Genomic DNA, 20,943 nt, shown 5'->3' on the forward strand with positions numbered 1-20,943 from the left:
GGCGCATGCGCGGGTGGCGCCGCGCCTGCACTTCCTCTCCCGCGCATGCTCGGAAGGTGACTTTGGGCAAGCTCCTTGAGTCCCTTGGCCAATCAGAGTTCGCGTCCCGTACGAGGCAAGTCGGGGAGGGGTGGGAGGTAGGTGGGCGGGGCGCGCTTACCTGCGCCACCCCAGCTGCGGAACCGGCGCTTAACCCCTGCGACCTTGCAGAGGTCAGGCTGGAGCGTAAAGGGTGGGTCATTGCTAGTGATTGGTGATGGTTGGATGTGAAGAAATACAGGACCATAATGCTTTGCCGTTTCTGGAGCGTCTTCGTACTGAGGATCAGATACGCAGTTTGGAAGTGAAGAACTTCTACCCCATTCCTAACTCAATTTATATTTAAATGTATTGTAGCAGAAACAACTGTCATATGGAATGATGGACTAAACTTCTGCTGGTGAAGATGGAAGCACATAAACTCACAAGATTTACACTCAGTATTTAATCAACTGTAAGATAGTATCAATTCCAAGGTAGCATTATTTTATGTACCAGCAAGAAAGAAAAAGTGCTGAGAAATTATGTTTTCTATCATTTTAAGACTCATCCCAATTTCAGTTTTTTTTTTTTTATTACTCATTTTGAGAGAGAGAGCCTGTGCATATGCACAGGCTAGCCAGTGGGAGAGGGTCAGAGGGAGAGAGAGAGAGAGAGAGAGAGAGAATATGAATGAATCCCAAGCAGGCTCCACACTGTCAGTGCAGAGCCCCACATGGCTCCATTCCATGAACGATGAGATCATGACCTGAGCTGAAATCAAGTCCAAGGCTTAACCAGCTGAGCCACCCAGGCATCTCCTGATTTCAGTCTTTATTTAAAAAGTGGGTTTTAGAAGTGATTAAATACAGTATATGTGTATATTTTTATTTTTTTTAATGTTTATTTTGAGGGAGCATGCATGTGTACAAGCAGGGGAGGAGCAGAGAGAAAGAGAGAGAGAGAGAGAGAGAGAGAGAGAGAGAGAGAGAAAATTCCAAGCAGGCCCCATGCCCAGCCAGGAGCCCCACTAGTGGCTTGAACTCATCACTGAGGAATCAGGACCTGAGCCGGTAGCAAGAATCAGAAGCTCAATGAACTAAGTCACCCTGGCACCCAGTATATATATATGCATATTTTTAAAGCGTGAGTTAGTAGACTTGTGCCTTCCAGAGTAGTAACACAAGACAGACACGAGCTTCACAGATTCCCAATCACTGTGTATAAACACAGAACAAGGGAGAACTTTTTGTTTTTTCTGTAGGGTATTGGGAATGAAGCTGAATCAGGAAGGCAGCAGACAGAAGACTTCACAGAAGAGGGGGTGTTTGACTTCAGCACTGAGAGCAAAGGATAACATCAAGCCTTAAAATCTGGAAAGAACGTATCTCATAGATTTTTCATTTTACTAAGCGCTTCAGTGATGAAACAGTTCTTCCTAAAACACGCCTTCAGAGACCTTTCTTTGAGACAATATGTGATAATTCTTTTAAAAAAACTTGACCCCCCCCCCCCCCCCCAGCTCAGTGAGACAGCTGTGTTTAAGATGGCCTTGCAGAGCCTTAGAAAAGCTCTGGGAAATGGCCAGACACATCACCTTGCAATTCGTGTCAAGAGTTTGGAATTTAACCTGAGAAGGGTAGGCGCCATAGGGGGACTTCAATGAGCAGCGAGGTAAAGATCTGAGGTATGTTTAAATGGATGATTCTGTGTGGGGAAGAGATTACAGAGAGTCAAGTGTGGAGGCAGAGAGATGGCAATGATGCTTTGTGCCAAGATGGAGATGGGGAGACAGGGCGAGCTTGGTCCTATATATTGAACACCTAGTTGACAAGATTTGCAGATGGGATGTAAGCAAAGAGGCATAGAAGTTGACTACTTTTTTTTTTTTTTTTTTTTTTTTGCCTAAACAACTGGGCAATCATGATGGCATCTAGTGAGAGGGAATTTGAGAGCGGAGAAAGTTGGAGATCAGGTTATGGCATTGTGTTTGATTCTGGACATGCTAAATCAAATATCTAAGCATTGGTATCATGTAAGCAGTCTGGAGTTTGGGGGAGATGTTGGTGCTAACATACACATTGGGAGCTGTGTAGAGGTATTTAAAGCCATGAGACCGGGTATGATCTCTTAGGAAGCGAGACAGCAAAGAGAAAAGTTTCTATGATTGAGCCCTAGATCCTCCAGCATTTAATCGTCGAAAAAAGAGGTGGATCCAGCAGAAGAATATGAGAAGGGGTGGCCAGGAAGGAGGAGTAAAATCAGAGGGTGGAATCCTTGGAGCAAAGTGAAGAAAGTGTTTCAAGAAAGAGGAAGTGCTCAATTATGTCAGATGCTACTGACAGGTAAGATGAGAAATGGGAATTGCTTATGTTGGAAGTGACACTGGAGTTTCCTGGTGATCTTGACAGGAGCAGTTTCCGTAGGGGTAGGGATTGGGGTCTGAATAGTCATCTTCCTATTCAGCCCAAGCCGTGACAAGATCCCAGAAGACTTCTGCACCTATATAACAATTTAGCCTTAAGTTTTTTTTTTAAGTTCATTTACTTTGAGAGAGAGAGCAAGCAGGGGAGGGGTAGAGAGAGGGAGAGGGAGAGAGAGACAAGCCCAAGCAAGCTCCACGCTGTCAGCACAGGGCTCAAACTTGAGAACCGTGAGATCATGACCTGAGCCAAAATTCAGAGTTGGACGCTTGACTGAGCCACCCAAGCACCCTGCCTTAAGTTTCTTTAATCTCTTTTCTCACCTCTTGAGCTCCAAAGCATGTCGGTTACCTCATCCCCACCTCTGGATTGTATTCTTACCTAGAAATGTTTCATGTCAGGAAAGCCATACCAGTAACACACTCTCTGACACTAGCCTTCTGGAGGCTTTATACCCACAATTATATTTTCCCATCGGACCCTTGCTGGCTGTTCTCCCTTCTCTACCTAGCCTGGATTATGTAACTGATCATCTGAAACCTCTAGGACTTAGTACTTGGAACATGTAGCATTCAGGGGTGTAATCCTAGAAACTACTTTATTTTTGTCCCTCCAATCCTGCTGAGTGGGGCTAGTCCTTCTCCAGCCTCTTGAAAACTTGGGTAGGTCCCATGACTCTTCTGGTCCCTCGGCCCTATGTTCACTCTGTTATCAGTTCAGTAATTGAAAACGTCCACTCCACATACCAGTTTCAATTCAGTAATTTGCAGTATCAGACCCCTCATACTAATCACAGCTGCAATCTTCATTCAAAGAAAGGACTCGGTACCTCTCTCCTTGTTGGGCCTGGAGGCAAACAAGAATTTTTGGTGTGGGTAGAGATTCTGGACAGCTCCCCCCAACCCCTTCCCACTCCTTTTCTTACTCCATGGCTGCCATTTCTGACTCTGCCGGGGCAGTGAAGCCAAGTTAGAATGAACGAGTCTTTGACTGAAAGGCAGCGTCGTGCTCTCTATAGGCAGGGCAGATATTGAAGCTGACCCCATTGAGGGCATGTCCACGGGTTCTCTGGAGGACCTTCCGCTCTTCCCTCCAGGCCCATCTGGTTGCCAGTCCTTTGATGCGGACAGTGACCCTCCTGATCACTTACAAATTCTGCCTCTTCTTGCCTCAAATGACCAGGCTCCTCTTTTCCCGACCTGCTGCTCTTTTGGGCAGGATCCTTTAAAAAGCAACCCAGCCTGATTTCCCATTGTCACGTGTTCACCCCAGGATTCATGCACCATTAGAGGGGAGCACAATTACTTCCCCAGCATAGAGCTGCTATCCTTTGCTTAGGTACAAGCCTGTGACATCTTCAAGCTCTCAGAGTGACTTTAAGACGTCCCTCTCAATAGACTTGAAGTGAGTGGCAAGCACTCTCCTTACCCCTTTCTCTGGAAGTGTTTCTAAATCTTCCACACCATGTCTGGCCTCAGTCTTCAGTCTTCTGATCCTTTGACATCTTCCACCTGGGTGAGAGGTCCACCTGTGTAGTGGCTTCTCTATAAATTCCCTTCAGAAGTTGGTAACTGACCTTGGTGCTGGTACCCTATCTTGGCACTTCAGCGGAAACACCTGTATTCCTCAGCACCCTCGATCCTTTGCACTTCTTTTATTCGTTAATGAAGTTATTCATTTCACAAGTACTTGCTGAGCATGACAATGTGCCAAGTATTATTTTAGGTTCTGGGGTAAATGTGTGAAGGAAACAAAGTCCCTGTCTGTAGTGAGTAGAATGCTGCCCCCCCCCAAATTTATGTTCGCTTGGAACCTCAGAACGTGACCCTATTTGGAAGTAGGAGTCTTTGCAGGTTCAACTAGTTAAGCATCTCAAGTTGAGATCGTCGCGGATTTACGGTGTGCCCTCAATTCAGTGACTAGTAGTCTTTATCAGGAAAGGAGAGGGAGGCTTGACCACTCAGACCTAGCAGACCACCATGTAAAGGTGGGAGTCGAGATTGGAGTGATTCAGCTGTAAGCCAAGGAGCACCAGAAGCCACCAGAAACCAAAAGAAGTGTGGATGGATTCTCCCCTAGCGCCTTCAGTGGGAGCGAGGTCTTGCTGATACCATGAGTTTGCTCTTCTAGCCCCCAGAACCGTGAAAGAATAATGTTCTGTTGTTTTAAGCCGCCCGTTTTCTGGTACTTTGTTACGGCAGCCCCAGAAAATGCATACCCTGCTTTCCTGTAGCTTAAATCCTAGTTGATGGGGGCCCATAAAATTCGGGGCCCCAGCTGTGCCCTCACTACCACCCGATGATTATTTCACTGCCCTCTCTCAGTCCCTGCCCCCCTTCTCTCCCCGTAACACCTCCTTTAAGTCTTTACTGGTGTCCTCAAACCTCTTATTCCAGCCAAGCTCCTCCAGTCATTTCCAGTACAAAATAATTTTACTGAGGGGAAATACATGCTACAGATCAAAAGCAAACAAGACATATTATAATTTTATGTTTCCCTTCAGCTTAATTTACTGTTAAGTTCGACCTTTTGTGGCTCTTTAATACTTGGCTTCAGAATTCAAATCAAAGCCTCCTGCCAAAGAATTGTGGGCCTTTAGTAAGAAGTAAATTCCTTCGGAGCCTCAGATGTATGTTCTGGTTACTCTTATCCATTCACAACAAATATGGTCCAGGCACTGTACTTGGTCCAGGGAATACAAAATAAAGAGATTGATTTTAGTCTTGGGGAGCTCACCTGAGAAACATGATAATGCAGACAACTGTTTAATTTCCCTTGTGAGAAGAAGGTCACTATCAGTGACCAGTGCAGGGTCTCAGGGCACTTGGATGCGGTGAACCAGCATGCGAGGGCAGGGAAACCCTTTCTCAGGAAATGACAGTTTGGTTGAGACTGGGATGCATAAGCATTAGCAACAAGGAGGGACTGAAAAAACATTTCCAAAACGGGGAAAAATGCGTGGGAAAACAAGTGGGGTTTTTTTTTGGTCATTGGAAGAATTGCCAGAGGTGTCTGACGACGCATGGTGGATGAGGCCCTCGAGTGGGTCTAGGTGAGGCCAGAGGGGCAGATGGGAACTAGATTGTCCTGGGCTTTATACAAGTTAAGGAGTTTGGATTTCATTCTGTGAGAAATAGGGAAAGTATCAAAGGGCTTTAAGCTGGGGGAAGGATTCCATTTTCATTCTTAGATGACCACCCTGGAGACGTCTTTGGAGACGAGACTGTATGGGGCAGGGGAAGAGGAGGAGCCGGAAGACCATTGGGAGGCTTCTGTAGGCATCCAGACAAGACTTGAGGGGGCGCTGGGTGAGGGCAGGGAGAACGGTCATGGAGAGAAAAGACTGGAGAGATATATAGAAGTAGAGCGGGTAGGACCAGGTGATTGGTAAGAGGGAGAAGGCATATAAGCCTGCTGGGGCTGCCGTAACAAAATTCCACAGACTCGAGACTTAAACAACAGACATTTCTTTCTCACGGTTCTGGACCCTAGAAGCCCAGGATCAAGGTGTTGGTAGGCTCTCTGCTTGGCTTGTAGATGGTGCCCTTCCCTGTGCCTTTTTCTGCACATATACTTCCCTGGTGTTTCTGTGTGTCCTAATCTCCTCTTCTTGTAAGGACACCTGTTCGATTGGATCAGGGCCCACCCTAATAATCTCATTTCTATTACCTCTTTAAAGGCCCTCTCTCCAAATATGTTATGTTCTGAAGTCCTGGGGGTTTGGGCTTTAAGATATGCATTTGGGGACACCATTCATTCAATAGCAGAAAGTAACGATGAACCCATGATTCTGAGAGAAGCAAGATGGTGGTGGATAGTGCTATGTACTGAGTAAGGGAAACCCGGAGGAAGAAGAGTTCAGCGGAAAGAGTGGGAATTCTATTTGGACCTGTTGAGTTGGAGATTGCCGAGCACATATCTAGATAACGTTGGTCTGGAGTAGGGGATAAAGCGGTGGGCTAGACGGAGAAATGTGGGGCTTGGGCATGTAGAAATAAGCGAAGCTGTGGGCCTGTAGGAGGTTGCCTGGGGAGGATGTGAAAGGAGGAAGGGTCCAGATCACATTCTCCAGGGGACACCAACCAATACCGGAACCTGGAGCAGGAGGTCCCCAAGAGATTAAGGGGATGGGCCCTGTGGTCCAGCATGGACTAGCCCAAGTGGTAGGAGCCCCCAATAAAATAGTGGAGTCACTCTGAGAGCTTGCTGTATTTGACTACAGTGGGAAGGTAAGGAAGGTAGGGAAGGTAGTGAAGGTAAAGGGGACTAGAAGTTACCATAGTTTGAATCTTCGTTAAGTTCCCTAAGAAAACAACCCAGGCTTCTCCTTAGTAAAAATGAATGTAGATCCTCGGGGGGGGGGGGGGGGGCTCTCCCTGATGGGTTTGGAAGTCTGGCGCACTGTCCCTCCACTGTTTTCCCTGGGGCTTTCTTACTGCCACTGCCATCATTCTGAAGTGGAGTTCACTCTTTTGAAAGTTCTGCCTCAACCGCGACTACGTATTGCGTTTTCTGTTATATACCAAGCATGCACTAAGCACCACAAGCAGTAAACCGGAGGACAAGGTCCGTGCAACATTGTGTTACTGCTTTAGTTTCCCAGACAGCCTCATCTAACTGCCAGGTTTCCTCAAGGCAGTAGTCTCCAACTTCTTGTTTAATCACAAAGGATGCTTTGTGTTACTTCCCTCCCTCCCAGAGAGATCTGGCAATTCCTACAATATTACATCAGATGAAATAAACTTGTATGTAGTAAGTGTCTGCATGTGTTGTTTTGCTTTTTAGTGAGTCTAATATGTTTTCGAGTAGATAAATGGTCAATTATTATTAAGTCATTTCTAAAACGTTGAAAGTAGCTTTCAGACTCTCCTTATTGTCATAGAGCCTCAGGATTTGGGCATCCCAGGCTGGGGATCCTGGTCCTAAAAGAAATGCTTTTCCATGGTTGCCAGAGGGGTGACTATGTTAAAGTCGATCTTTCTCTCTCCTTTCTCCTGCTCTCGATGCACCTGTTGCTAGCAGGCACGTTTTTCTAATGAAAACATTTCAGCCCCATGTAGAGTTAATTTAAACAATTTCACCTTTCTAGTATTTCTCTGAGGGACAAGAATATCTAAATTTATATCTCACGGAGGGTATCAACCAAAACACCCAAATACATTTTCTATTTTGAAAAACAATGGCTGAAGATCGTTAGCATATCATGTTCCAAGAAAAAATACATAATCCAAAAGAATGTAGTCAGACGTGATTCATGATTCATAAGAATCTTCCTTTCTGAGTTACTGGCTTTATTGCTGGAAATTTAGCAAAACGTACTTAGTTTTGCACTGAATAAGTACTGCGTACAAGCTGAAGGTTTATATATTGCATAGGAATGGAAAGTATTACAGAGCATTCTTGTATCAAGGTTTTTCAACCTCAGCTCTACGGACATTTTGGATCAGGTGATTCATTATTGGCGGGGAGCGCTGTCCTGGGCATTGTAGGACATTTAGGAGCAGCCCTGACCCACTAGGTCCTAGCAGCACACGGGCCCTGAGATGTGAAGCCAAAGATGTCTCCAGGTGTGGTCACCTTTTCCTGGGCAGCAAAATCACTTCTGACTGGGAACCACTGTATTTTATTTTTTAAAAAAAAAATTTTTTTTTCAACTTCTAAAATTTATTTTTGGGACAGAGAGAGACAGAGCATGAACGGGGGAGGGGCAGAGAGAGAGGGAGACACAGAATCGGAAACAGGCTCCAGGCTCCGAGCCATCAGCCCAGAGTCTGACGCGGGGCTCGAACTCACGGACCGCGAGATCGTGACCTGGCTGAAGTCGGACGCTTAACCGACTATGCCACCCAGGCGCCCCTGGGAACCACTGTATTTTATAAGAATTAGAAGAATCCACCAACCCCAAGACCGTTTCTCCTTTTGCAAGTTAGACCTCTTTAAATTTTGACAGACATTTTCTTCACACATAGTAGACATTCAAAAGTGCAAATCTAACGTTACCGGACTGTAGCACTGAATTAAATTTTATTCTTTATGACTTAAACATGTGTCCTGATTTATTTGCATCCATTACCACAAACCACGAGTCCAGCTTTTAAAATCATGATCCTGTTGGGACGCCTAGGTGGCTCAGTTGGTTGGGTGTCTGACTTTGGCTCAGGACATGATCTCATCTCACGGTTTGCCCAGTGTTGGCTCTGTGCTGACAGCTCAGAGCCTGGAGCCTGCTTGGGATTCTGTGTCTCCCCCTCTCTCTGCTCCTCTCCCGCTCGTGCTCTGTGTCTGTCTCTCTCAAAAATAAATAAACATTACCAACATGTTTTAAAAATTAAAAAAATAAAATCATGATCCTGTCTATACCCAGGACCTGCAGTGGCAAACTGGGATCTCTGGGGTCTGGGTCTGTGATCCACTTGGGGGTTCCAAGAGATAGCTTCCCCACATTTGAAAAGTTTTCAGAACTTTGGCCACAGGAGGGAGCACTATTCCTGTGCTTGCTTGTTCATTTATTGACTATTTTAATACATGCTTTCAGAGTTAAGTGATACAGGGAATTCCTAACCTAGGAATCAGAGGCACAGTTAGTGTATTAGTCAGGATTTCCCAGAGGAGCTGAACCAACAGGAGGAAAGGAGATTTGTCAGGAAGAACTGGCCCACTTGATAATGTCTGAGAAGTTCAACGTCTGCCAATCTGCTGTCTGCAAACCGCGGACCCAGGAAAGCCTGTGGTGTGATTCAGCCTGAGTCTGAGGCCCGAGGCCAGGGGACCCAATGGTGGAAAGGCCAGTCTGGGAGCGGAAGATGAGAGCAGACATCCCAGGTCAAGCAGGGAGGCCGAAGAGAAGTAAGTGGTGAATTCCTCTGCTGGTTTGCTTTGGTTTTTCTAGTCAAGCCCACCACCCATTCAATGACGCCCACCACACCGGCAACAACAATTTACGGAGTCTGTTGCTTCAAGTGCTAATTTCATCTGCCGACACCCTCACAGACACCCAGAAATACTGTTCAACCTGGGCACTCTGTGTGCCCGTCAAGTCGGCGCCTAAATGTAACCATCACCACCATCCACGTCGGGAATCCAAACACCTCTCCGTTCTTAGGATCTGAGCTTGTGCCCACCTGCCACTGCATTTATTTCACAGTTGTAATTTTGGAAAGCAGTAGGCCAAGGTAGAATCTACACAACAGATTGCTGTCCCACGCAACCGTTTTAAAGAATTTCTCAGACTGAAGGTGTTCGAACTAACCTCTTGTACTTTGGGGAGAGCACATATGCGCAGACCCCTGCTAATCGGTGTAGTATCCACCTCTATATGACATCTGCAGGTACGATGAGGAGGTGTCGAATCTGAGGCAGTGTGTGTGTGTGTGTGTGTGTGTGTGTGTGTGTGTGTTTCATTATTAGTTTTTTCCTTTTTGTAAAGATTTAGCATCTGTCAAAAGTTTTAAGTTTTCGCTTGTGAAGATAGTAGGCCTAATAAGTTTTACACTTCTAGGCTTTAAAAAAATACACGCCCATGCCCTTCATACTATCACACGCTTGAACTGGCTGTGGAGGACAGCCAAGAACACGATACGGTGAATCTGATGAAAATTTACTTTAAAGTAGTTCAGATTGGGAGAGAGAGAATTCAGTAGAGCAAAGCCTTGTGTGATGTGTGTTCTATTTGTTAAATTTACACGAATTTATGTAAAATGTATACATTTTTCAAAAATGTATTAAGTTTTATTAAATCTTACCATTCCTGTCTTCTAAACACCCAGCTTGTCATAGGATAGATCACTGTCTCCTCTTTCCTCTCCCAGCACAACGGGAAGCCCATGTTAAGGTCTGAACCATCTAGGATAATCTGGAAAGAATGGAATTTCACTCTTCCGGGAATGTTGGAAATGTCCGGGGCCACCCCTTCTGCAGTTTACCAGACATAGAAGTGACATTTTGAAACCGATAGAGATGCAACCACACATTTTTAATATAGTCCTAAATGCCTAAGGAAATGTCTCCTATGATCCAAATTACGATAAGGACGGCATCATTTAAGCTGAGGAGGGGGTGCAGGGAATGAGGCTCAGATTTAGTTATGGGTAGTTAGCTAGATGACGCTTTTTGTGTCAACCCTTCTTACTGGGAATGTGTCTGACCGTGTTCTTCTTTTCTGCGACAGTCAGTGAAGCTTTGGTGACCTGGGTCATGACGCTAAATGCAATTGCTTACTGAGCGATGCGCTGGCACTGGGTTTTATACCAGGTAAACCGACTTCTGATTGCCATAACATCTTACAATCGTGGTTGGCCGATGATGGCAGGACCCCGAGAAAGCGGCTGCCGGCTTTGCTTCCCGCGCTCTCGGGGGCTCTCTGATTTGGGGGATGGAGAAGTGGTGGCTGCAGGAGGGGCGGGGGCTTGTCAGGTAGGATGAGGTCTTGGGGCAAGGCTGTCAGAGAGATTTGTGAGGACTGACCCCACGGGATGACATTCCTTCTTCCAGTTAACACACCTGTGATGACAAGACGCCCCAGTGTTTGATGGAACCCTAAGAAGGAAAATAATTTCAAACAAATGAGGAAGATAATTTCAAATAAATGAGGACACAATACTTTCTCATAGATTTTTTTTAAGGTTTTACTTACTGAAAGCTCTTTTTCAGATTTTATTTAGACATGGGTTTCTATTGTATAAGTCTTGTACATAAATGGGAAAATGTAAGCAAAATATTGGTTAAGACACTCCTAAGACTTGTTGTTCCAATGTTAAATCATAGTTTAATCTTAATTTTAAAAAATGTTTATTATTTATTTTTGAGAGGGAAAGAGAGAGAGAGAAAGAGCGGGAAGGAAAGAGAGGGAGAGAGCACAAACCGGGGAGGGGCAGAGAGAGAAAGGGAGACACAGAATCTGAAGCAGGCTCCAGGCTCGCCCCCTAAATGAATTTTTTAAAGATTATACCATGATTGGAGTGCCTGGGTGGCTCAGTGGTTAGGTGTCTGACTTAGGCTCAGGTCGTGATCTTGAGGTTCGTGGGTTTGAGCCCCGTGTCAGGCTCTGTGCTGACAGCTTGGAGCCTGGAGCCTGCTTCGGATTCTGTGTCTCCCTTTCTCTGCCCCTCCTCTGCTTGTGCTCTGTCTCTCTCAAAAATAAATAAATATTAAAAGAACAAAAAAGTCAACTAAGCTTCATATATGAAGTATTAACCATGCACATCTCTCAGCTTGGGTGGTGGCAACATGAACCATTTGGCCTGATTCCTTCTTGCTCACACAACACACAACTACCTGGTCAAGGACAGGTATAAGACTACCTTGACTGCAAGGCACATCCTGACTTCAGAGACGATGAAGAAAGGTATGCATCTTGCAATAAATGTAATGTGGTGATTTGTTTTTTCTTTCCTCTCTTCCTCCTTCTGCCTCGAGTAAATTCGTGATACTAATTTTTTTTTCATTTGTCTCTTTCAGATGAAAACTGAGTTAATCATGGGAAAAATCAGGCAGAGTTCAGGGTGTGCTGGGTTTTAAATAGGTGAGGTTTTACTGCATGTGAACTTACATGGACCTACAGCCTTCTCATCTGTTCACGTAGATGTTTTAAGAAGTTCTTTTCAAATCTACACCCCTTATGGTTTTTCTGCACTATCTGAAAATGTCACTGGGAAATGATCAAACAGGTCATAAATCTGATGGGCTGAAAAACGTTATATTGCACAATCATTGAAACTTCTGGAGTTAGTTTATAATTAAGTTAGAAATCAATATATGTGAGGAGAAAGTACCAGGGTGTCTGGCTTCCATCCCACTACTTGCCATGCTAGTCATGTCTTGTTGACCGATACCAGTTTTCTAAATTGGAACCTCCAAACTTTAAATGACATCAGAACATTATAGTTCACTAAGGCAGCTCTTTCCATTAATTCAGAGACTGGACTGCAGTTAACCAGTAACTTCTGCATCAGTGACATAATTTCTTGCAAAATTGGTATTTTGTAATGGTTAACTTTGCTCCTGGCTGTTCACAGCAGGGGGCAGTTCTCTTTCATCAAAGTCTTCTGTTTATTACAGTCCACCAGGGCTTAAGACATTATGCCTTAAAACAAAACAAAACCCTCCCAGGTACTAAGTGGTAGTACTATTTTACCTCACAAATTGTCAGTGAACTAAGGAAACCCTTCCAAAGTGCTTACTAAACAATTGATAGTCCAAACTGGGCATCTAAGATTTTGCCAGAAGTAGCCTTTTAATGATGATAGAGCCAGAGACATAGTCATCTAAGTCATCTTGCTGGTGTTAAAGCGTAGTGATTTTTTTTTTATTTTTATTAAAAATTTTTTTAATGTTTATTTATTTTTGACAGAGAGACAGAGCATGAGCGGGGGAGGGCAGAGAGAGAGGGAGACACAGAATCCCAAGCAGGCTCCAGGCTCTGAACTGTCAGCGCACAGCCCGACACAGGGCTTGAACCCACAGACCGTGAGATCATGATCTGAGCCAAAGTCGGATGCTCAACCGACTGAGCCACCCAGGTGCCCCTAAACACTTTACTTTTTAAAGTTTTTTTTGTGAGAGAGACAGAGCATGAGCAGGGGAGGGGCAGAGAGGGAGAGAGGGACACAGAGCCTGAAGCAGGCTCCAGGCTTGGAGCTATCAGCACACAGCCGGATGTGGATCGAAGTCACGAATCCTGAGATCACGGCCTGAGCCGAAGTCGGACGCTTAACCGACTGAGCCACTCAGGAGCCCCTAAAGGGTAGTGATTTTTAACTTTGTGAAAGAATGTTAGGAAGAAAGAAAGAAAGAAGGAAGGAAAGAAAGAAAGAAATAAAAAAAAAAGAAACTTTTGTTCTGAAGTTTTATAGAATTAAGGTCAGTGGAAAAAGTCTGTCCATTGTGGAAAAATATGAAAGAAGTCCCTGGGATACTGGAGAACAGGCCTTAAAATGCAGTTTCACTGCTTTGCTCCAAATCTGAATCATGAAAGGAAACTCACAGTTCACCACCACCACCAAAGAAATCAGCAACCTCAGATACGCATCCTTCTAATTTCCACGTTAAGGAAACCTGATGATAACTTGGAGAAGCGGCAGTAAGCCCCTCCCCCAGCACCTTGAATTCTTGGTGGGGGGAGACACTGACTGCTAATTAAGCTTTGGTTTTGTATCTGTAAACACCACTTCTGCCTTATGTAAATAAGATATTTACACCACTTACTTAATGATTATGCACATAAATAATTTAGAGCCGAGAGACAGAGTCAAACCATTCCTAAGGTTTTTTTTTGGCCAGTTCACAGACCCCAGCTGAAGACAATGAGTAACAATTTTATTAACTTGGAATCAAAGTCTTGCTTCTGTTGAGAGTGACCCAAGGGATTTAATTGTAAGTGAAGGGGATGTATACTTGCCTGAAATGCGGAAAGAATTTTGAGCTTAGGTTGCCTAGTTTTGTGAAAGTTTTTTTTTTTCCCCCTCCTCATTGCTAGATCGTTAAATCACCACGGAGGAGAAACTGCTTTGTTTAAATAGCTTTTCTGTTCCAAGAACCAGAGTATTACAACAAACTCCTCGGGTGACAGAGCAAATTGTGCCATAGGTGAAATTACTCAGAGAAAATTTCCAATATTACATCTCCTTCCAGACGTGCCGCAGGCAAGTGAAATCCGCCTAGCAGCTTCTTGCCACAAAGCAGAAATCATTTAAAAAGCCAAGCTCTCAAAAATAAATAAATAAATAAATACATACATACATACAAATAAATAAATAAATAAATAAATAAATAAATAAATAAATAAATAAAAAGCCAAGCTCTTGAGGCACTTGGGTGGCTCAGTCGGTTAAGCATCTGACTCTTGGTTTCGGCTCAGGTCATGATCTCACGGTTCCAGGAGTTCCAGCCCCACATTTGGGCTCTGTGCTGACAGTGTGGAGCCCGCTTGGGATTCTTTCTTTCCCTCTCTCTCTGCCCCTCCCCTGCTCGCTTTCTCTGTCTCCCTCAAAATAAATAAACTGAAAAAAATAAATAAAAAGCCAGGCTCTTTGTTCTACACCTTCCGTGTCATAACTGAGCCGTTCTCCCAGGGGTTCTGGTATTCTGTAAGATAATGTAGTGATTCATCCTTCTGTTTCCAGAAACTAGAGGCTTTGAGGATAAAGGAAATCAGTGATACATACGATGTATATTGCCACGTTGGAGAAGGTCATTGAAAAGACACGATTGACCTGTGAGCTGGACTCGGGTATTAGAGGTTCCTCTCCCCCTCCCCCGTCCTGGGGATGTGGGGTCCTCCTGCTTTTCCCGCCCCCAGAGGCTGCTCTAAGGACACAGCCTTGAGATGGTGATGTGGCGTTGAGAACACCTGCATGGTATACGTGACTGAACCCTTTTGGAGCCTCTTTATGAACTTTTAAGATATGGCAGGTGGATGCAGGGATCCATTCATCTTGCTCCCGACGAGACAAACCTGACGTGAAAGCTCCCTTTGTTTATCACAACTGCCACCTACCAAACTGAAATGGCCTGCCTCTTTCTTCCATGTCTCCTTGCCTTCCCCCCTACAGCTGGTTTCAGATCCCATCCAGAGAGCTCCAGAGAGGGCTGTGAACCATCATGCCAACAGATACACAGAAACAAACCAGAGGGAATCAGCTGAAGATCGCTGTAGTCCTGACTCCTGCCACATCCTTCTCTGGTACCTCATGCAACTCAACTATCATTTAAAGGCTTTTTGAAACACTCGATGATTTGTGTTTTTCATTTGCCACTAGTTTTAAACTCAACTTCAGACCTGCAGGCCTATCCACTTTCCCAGAAAGGAAGCAAATCGGTGTAAGGGCTAGATGCTCTTTAGGACAAAAGCGTGTAAAACAAAGGCGGTGGTGATTGGTTAGAATCGGCAAATAATTCATTACAAATAATGAATTATGAGCTGCATTGTGTACCCCTCAAAATTCATGTATTGAAGTCCCAAGGCCCTATTGTCCCAGAACGTGACAGCACTTGATGCTAGGTCTTTAACGAGGTAGTCAAAGTGTGGTTCTTAGGGTGGGTCCTAATCCAAAGATTGGTGTCCTTACACTAAGAGGAGATTAGGACACAGGCCTGCACAGAAGGGAGACGACGTGAAGACACAGAGAGAAAACAGCCATCTACAAGCCACAAGAGAGGTTTCAGAAGAAACCACCCCGCTGACACCTTGATCTAGGACTTCTAGCCTCCAGAACTCAGACATGATACATTTCTGTTAAGCCACCCAGTCTGCGGGTGACCCTGCAGCCTGGCCGGCTGACCCCACAGACACATACATGCTCCTCAAACAGGACTAGCTCCTTCTTGGCAGCTTTACACTTCACTCTGAGGTTATGCTGTTTTTAAAAAGATAGATATATAGTCTTTTATCTATATTATAGGCTAAACGTGTTAACCTCTCAACATTACGATCCTGTAATTTATTGTACTTGTGATCATACACAAAAAGGGTGGTTTAGAATATGAAGGTTTTTTTCAAAACCCAAGAAGCGTAGCATTCATAATTAGCTGTACTAAATGTTCTACACGGAGTGTCTTGTCTCATCCTGGCTATCACCTATGGAATAGGTAATATCCTTGCTTCTATTTTACAGATGAGAAGACTGTGGGCATAGAGAGGGTAAGTGCCACGCTCACTGTGGAGAGCCAGAATTCAGGCACTCTCTAGTCCCGTGACCGCTGGTTTTTGAGATGAAGTATCTCACACAGTACTTGTGGGACATACGGCAGTTATTAAATGCTGGGCGTCTCCTAGTTTCTGAGATGGTACACCAGGGAAATCCTTCAAAAACATTACCGGAATTGCGTTTTTGGCCCTACAATGACAGCGATGAGAGGAGACCCCCAAAAACAAAGGCACAAGAAGGCTTTACGGAGGCTACGGCTGGAGCCGAAAAGAGACACAGCACTGACAGAGGATACTTAATGTAGTCTCCTGGAACAGAGCGGGGACCCTGCTTAAACAGACAAAACCCAGGTTCCCCCTGGGCCCAGTATGCTAAGGAGAGAAAGGGAAAGAAAAATGCCTCATCTTGATTGGTTGGAAGGGCCTCGTCCCGATCGGTGGATATGGGTGCCGACTCAGGCAGCCCACTGGTGCGTTTTGGAGCTGAGGTCCTCTGGTTTATGTCCAGCTCCTACATGGGGCTCATCCTGGCTGCGTCCTGATTGTGCTCTGTAGCAGAAGTGGTTAAAAAATATTTTTTTATGTTTATTTATTTCTGAGAGGAAGACAGAGCATGAGTGGGGGAGGGGCAGAGACAGAGAGGGAGACACAGAATCCAAAGCAGGCCCCAGGCTCTGAGCTGTTAGCACAGAGCCCTACATGGGGCTTGAACTTGTGGACTGTGAGATCATGACCTGAACCGAAGTGCAGCCACCCAGAGGCCCTTGTAGGAGAGGTGGTTTAATAACAGCCAACAGGCAACGCCCCGGGTGCGTAATGTTTTTCACTTGGGGTTCGTTCCCATGGTCCCTGTCTCCGAAGCTGGATTAGAAACTACCTGGCAGGGGTGCCTGAGTGGCTTAGTGGGTTAAGCTTTCGACTTTGGCTCAGGTCATGAACTCAGGGTTCATGAGTTCCAGCCCTGCATGGGTCTCTCTGGTCTTTCTGCTGTCCACACAGAGCCCTCTTGGGATCCTCTCTCCCTCTCTCAAAAATAAGTAAACGTTGAAAAAAGAAACCATCTGGTGACTGAAGGGAAATTGACCACCCCTGGTCCTGACTGGGGAGCTTCACCACCGGGGAGAGGATTGGGGGTGCTGAAGGGTGCCTGCACCCTCATGACGCCAGGATCTGCTTGAATCCAGCTGGAAGCAAACCATTCTTCCCTTCTTTTTCTTTCTCTCTTTTTCCCTTCCTCCCTTCATTCCAGGCTACATAGTTGACTATTGTGACGTATAGGAGAGAGAAACAGAAGGTGCAGATGGGGGAGGAAGGGCCCAATATCAGCCACACTGTGTAAATGAGAAATAGCGCTTTGTCCAGAGTAGATTCTGAGTATTTGCTAATGAATGCATGCATGCATGCATGCAGTAGGCAGTTAAGATCCAGGACTGGAAGTTAGAGACTCAGAATGGGTAAGGTCATAGGTTTGTGTACAGTGATTTAGTACGGAAATGCTTTCAGGGTGATTGGTAATTAGGAAGCCAGGTGAGGGTGTGATTTCAGGCAATATCTCACCAAGGGCAGCTTGAACTCGACTGCACACAGGGACTCTAAAGTATACCTTATACTTACGAAGTAACCTGACCTAAGTCATTTGATGAATGCATTGCAATGTGTGTGCATTATAAAATATAAAATATCTGGGGTGCCTGGGTGGCTCAGTGGGTTAAGCCTCTGACTTCAGCTCAGGTCATGATCTCACGGTTTGTGGGTTCAAGCCCTGAGTTGGGCTCTGTGCTGACAGCTCAGAGCCTGGAGCCTGCTTCGGATTCTGTGTCCCCCCTCTCTCTCTGTTCCTCCCCTGCTCATGCTCTGTCACGTGCTCTCTCTCTCTCTCTCTCTCTCTCTCTCTCTCAAAAATAAACATTAAAAAATAAAAAATAAAAAATAAAATATAAATATCTCAGCAATTTTCTTCACCTCTTTCTTGTAATAAAATTCTATCATTACTAATAACTATTGAGTGAGCTGATTTTGGAGGTCAGATTCTCTGTCATCTGGAATATACAATTTTTGATCCCATCTATATGCTATCCAGTGTGGGAAATGAGCAATCCCTCAAGAGCAAAGTTTTGTGCCTAACAGACCCGGGGCAGCTACACCAACTGTCTGACATGTTGACTCCAATGAATTTAACTGTAGTTGAAAACCTCAGGCAATTTTTTTTCTTCCTTATTGTGAAATAATTGTCTAGAGATGGAAATTCTCCAGGTGGCTAGTTAAATGCCTCCAGAAGGCATGGGGCACTGATGAATCCCTCTGAGAATTTCTGTAGTTTACAAGTGGCTTTACTGGTTAAAGAATCTCATTAACTCTACCCCTTTAGAGCGGGGTCTGTGGAATGGCCTGTTTGTGAAGAAAGTAATGTAAATCTCAGCATCTTTGGACGAAACTCTAATGCAGAGTTGTTTTCTTATCTTAAAACCACACTGATAATTGGGAATGCAAACTGGTGCAGCCACTCTGGAAAACAGCATGGAGGTTCGACAAAAAACTAAAAACAGAACTACCCTACGACCCAGCAATTGTACTACTAGGCATTTATTCAAGGGATACAGGTGTGCTGTTTCGAAGGGACACATGCACCCCACATTTATAGCAGCACTATCAATAATAGCCAAAGTATGGAAAGAGCCCAAATGTCCATTGATGGATGAATGGATAAAGAAGATGTGGTATAGATATAAACAATGGATTATTACTCAGCAATCAAAAAGAATGAAATCTTGACATTTGCAACTATGTGGATGGAACTGGAGGGTATTACGCTAAGTGAAATTAGTCAGAGAAAGACAAGTATCATAGGACTTCACTCATATGAGGACTTTAAGAGACAAAACAGATGAACATAAGGGAAGGGAAACAAAAATAATATAAAAACAGGGGAGACAAAACAGAAGAGACTCATAAATATGGAGAACAAACTGAGGGTTACCTGAGGGGTTGTGGGAGGGGGGATGGGCTAAATGTGTAAGGGGCATTAAGGAATCTACTCCCGAAATCATTGTTGCACTATACGCTAACAAATTTGGATGTAAATTAAAAAAAATTAAAAATAAAATGAAAAAACCCTACACTGATATTTAAAATAGTTACTAACTTGTCTTTTTCAACATTACTAGATTCTATCCATTTTTTTGCATATACCCTGCTCCCTTGCTCTCATGGCTCAAAACCCTAGATTTTCCCAGACCATATCGGGCCAGGGGGTAAAGTTGGTCAAAATTAATAAGGCACATCTTTTCAGGCTCTTGCTTCCTATGAAAAGTACCTGTGCATCCCATAACCTTCCCTCGTCCCGAAGGTTCCCTCTAGTTACTTCTAGGAGTTCCCAGGGAATGAGCCCTCTCATCAGCATGGTTCCTGAATGTCCCTCATTTTCTGCTCTCGCTCCTTCTGGTGCTGTTTCCTGAAGCATCCGCTGCTTGAGGAGGCGGGCGCCAGAACCTGTGCACCATTGCCTCTGCAGTGACATGGTGTTTGGCCAGGTGCCACCGCCACAGATGCCATGTTAGAGTCCTCAGGGTCCAGGGAGACACTGCCAAGGTGACACTGCTTCCTGCACCAGAATGCCTCTCTTTTCCCCCTTGTCTCCACATTTTATTTTACACATGGCATAAAAGGACTGTTTGTACTCAATGCTTTAAAGAATTTGTAGTGAAATATTTATTTTGGGATTTCTGGCCAACTTCTGATAATGGATATGGAAAAGCTAACAAATAATAAATAATAAACTTTTATCTTAGGCAGTTGGGGGGGGGGAGAGCAAAGTAAACTCAAGGAAATAACAGGAAAGGGGATGTTTTTCAAAGAACCGGAAATAAGTGATAAAGTAATAAAGCATACCATGGAGATGATCAATAAAGCCAAAAGTTGGTTTTTTCTGAAAAGACTAATAAAATTGACAAAACCCTGGTGAAATTAACGAAGAGTAGAAGAATGCAGCCAAAAGGAACAATGGTGGAAATGGACAAGATGGGACTTGCCACAGACCCTGCAGACCTTTAGCAGATGAGAGGATGCAATGGCCGGCTTTATGCCAGTGAACCTGAAGAAGAGTGAAATGGACATAGTACTAAAATACATAACTTCCCAAGTCTGATTAAAACAAAAACAACTAACAGGACTCAAATGAGTTCACTGGCAATTTCACTGGTGAGTTTTACCAAGTATTTAAAGAGCTATAATTTTGATCTAATACCAAATCTTTCAGAAGGTAGCATGACCTTTATATAGCAAAATATATATAGACCAAGGACAACAACAAACAGCAAATTACATTAATGTAAAAATTCCAATCTAAATGTTATCTGGCAAAATCCAGGAGAGCTTCGGTTTCTGGACACTATAAAAAGATCTATTGCATTTATATACAGTGTCAGCAATAACTAGAAAAAATTCTCTAAAAAAATCAGTTGCTGAGTCAGACTGAGTTATACATTTGGAGAAATTTTATCTTATCTTATCATTTACTTATATTTATTTTGAGAGAGAGAGAGAGAGTGCACGAGTAGGAAGGGGCAGAGAGAGAGGGAGTGAGAGACAATCCCAACCAGGCTCTGCACTGTCAGCGCACAGCCCGATGAGGGGCTTGATCCCACGAACTGGGATATCATGACCTGAGCCAAAATCAAGAGTTGGATGCTTAACCAACTAAGCCACCCATGTGCCCCTTATTTTTTATTTTAGTTTTTTTTTTTAGAGAGAAAGCGAGTGCGTGCAAGAGAGTGTGGAGGGGCAGATGGAGAGGGAGAGAGAGAATCTCAAGCAGCTCCATGTTCAGCCTGGAGTCCGACAAGGGGCTCAATCCCATTACCC

At 44.4% G+C, this 20,943-nt stretch overlaps 1 long non-coding RNA gene across 1 annotated transcript; it reads left to right on the plus strand.

The window, feature by feature from the left end:
* The first annotated feature begins 8,699 nt into the window (after positions 1–8,699).
* On the plus strand, positions 8,700–15,167 carry LOC122489171. The gene is made up of 3 exons (XR_006298847.1): positions 8,700–10,691; positions 11,898–11,961; positions 14,990–15,167. It is a non-coding gene; the product is annotated as an uncharacterized LOC122489171 (long non-coding RNA).
* Positions 15,168–20,943: the final 5,776 nt, after the last annotated feature.

Source organism: Prionailurus bengalensis, chromosome B2 (assembly GCF_016509475.1).
Source record: "Prionailurus bengalensis isolate Pbe53 chromosome B2, Fcat_Pben_1.1_paternal_pri, whole genome shotgun sequence".
In the NCBI taxonomy this organism is placed as follows: Eukaryota; Metazoa; Chordata; class Mammalia; order Carnivora; family Felidae; genus Prionailurus; species Prionailurus bengalensis.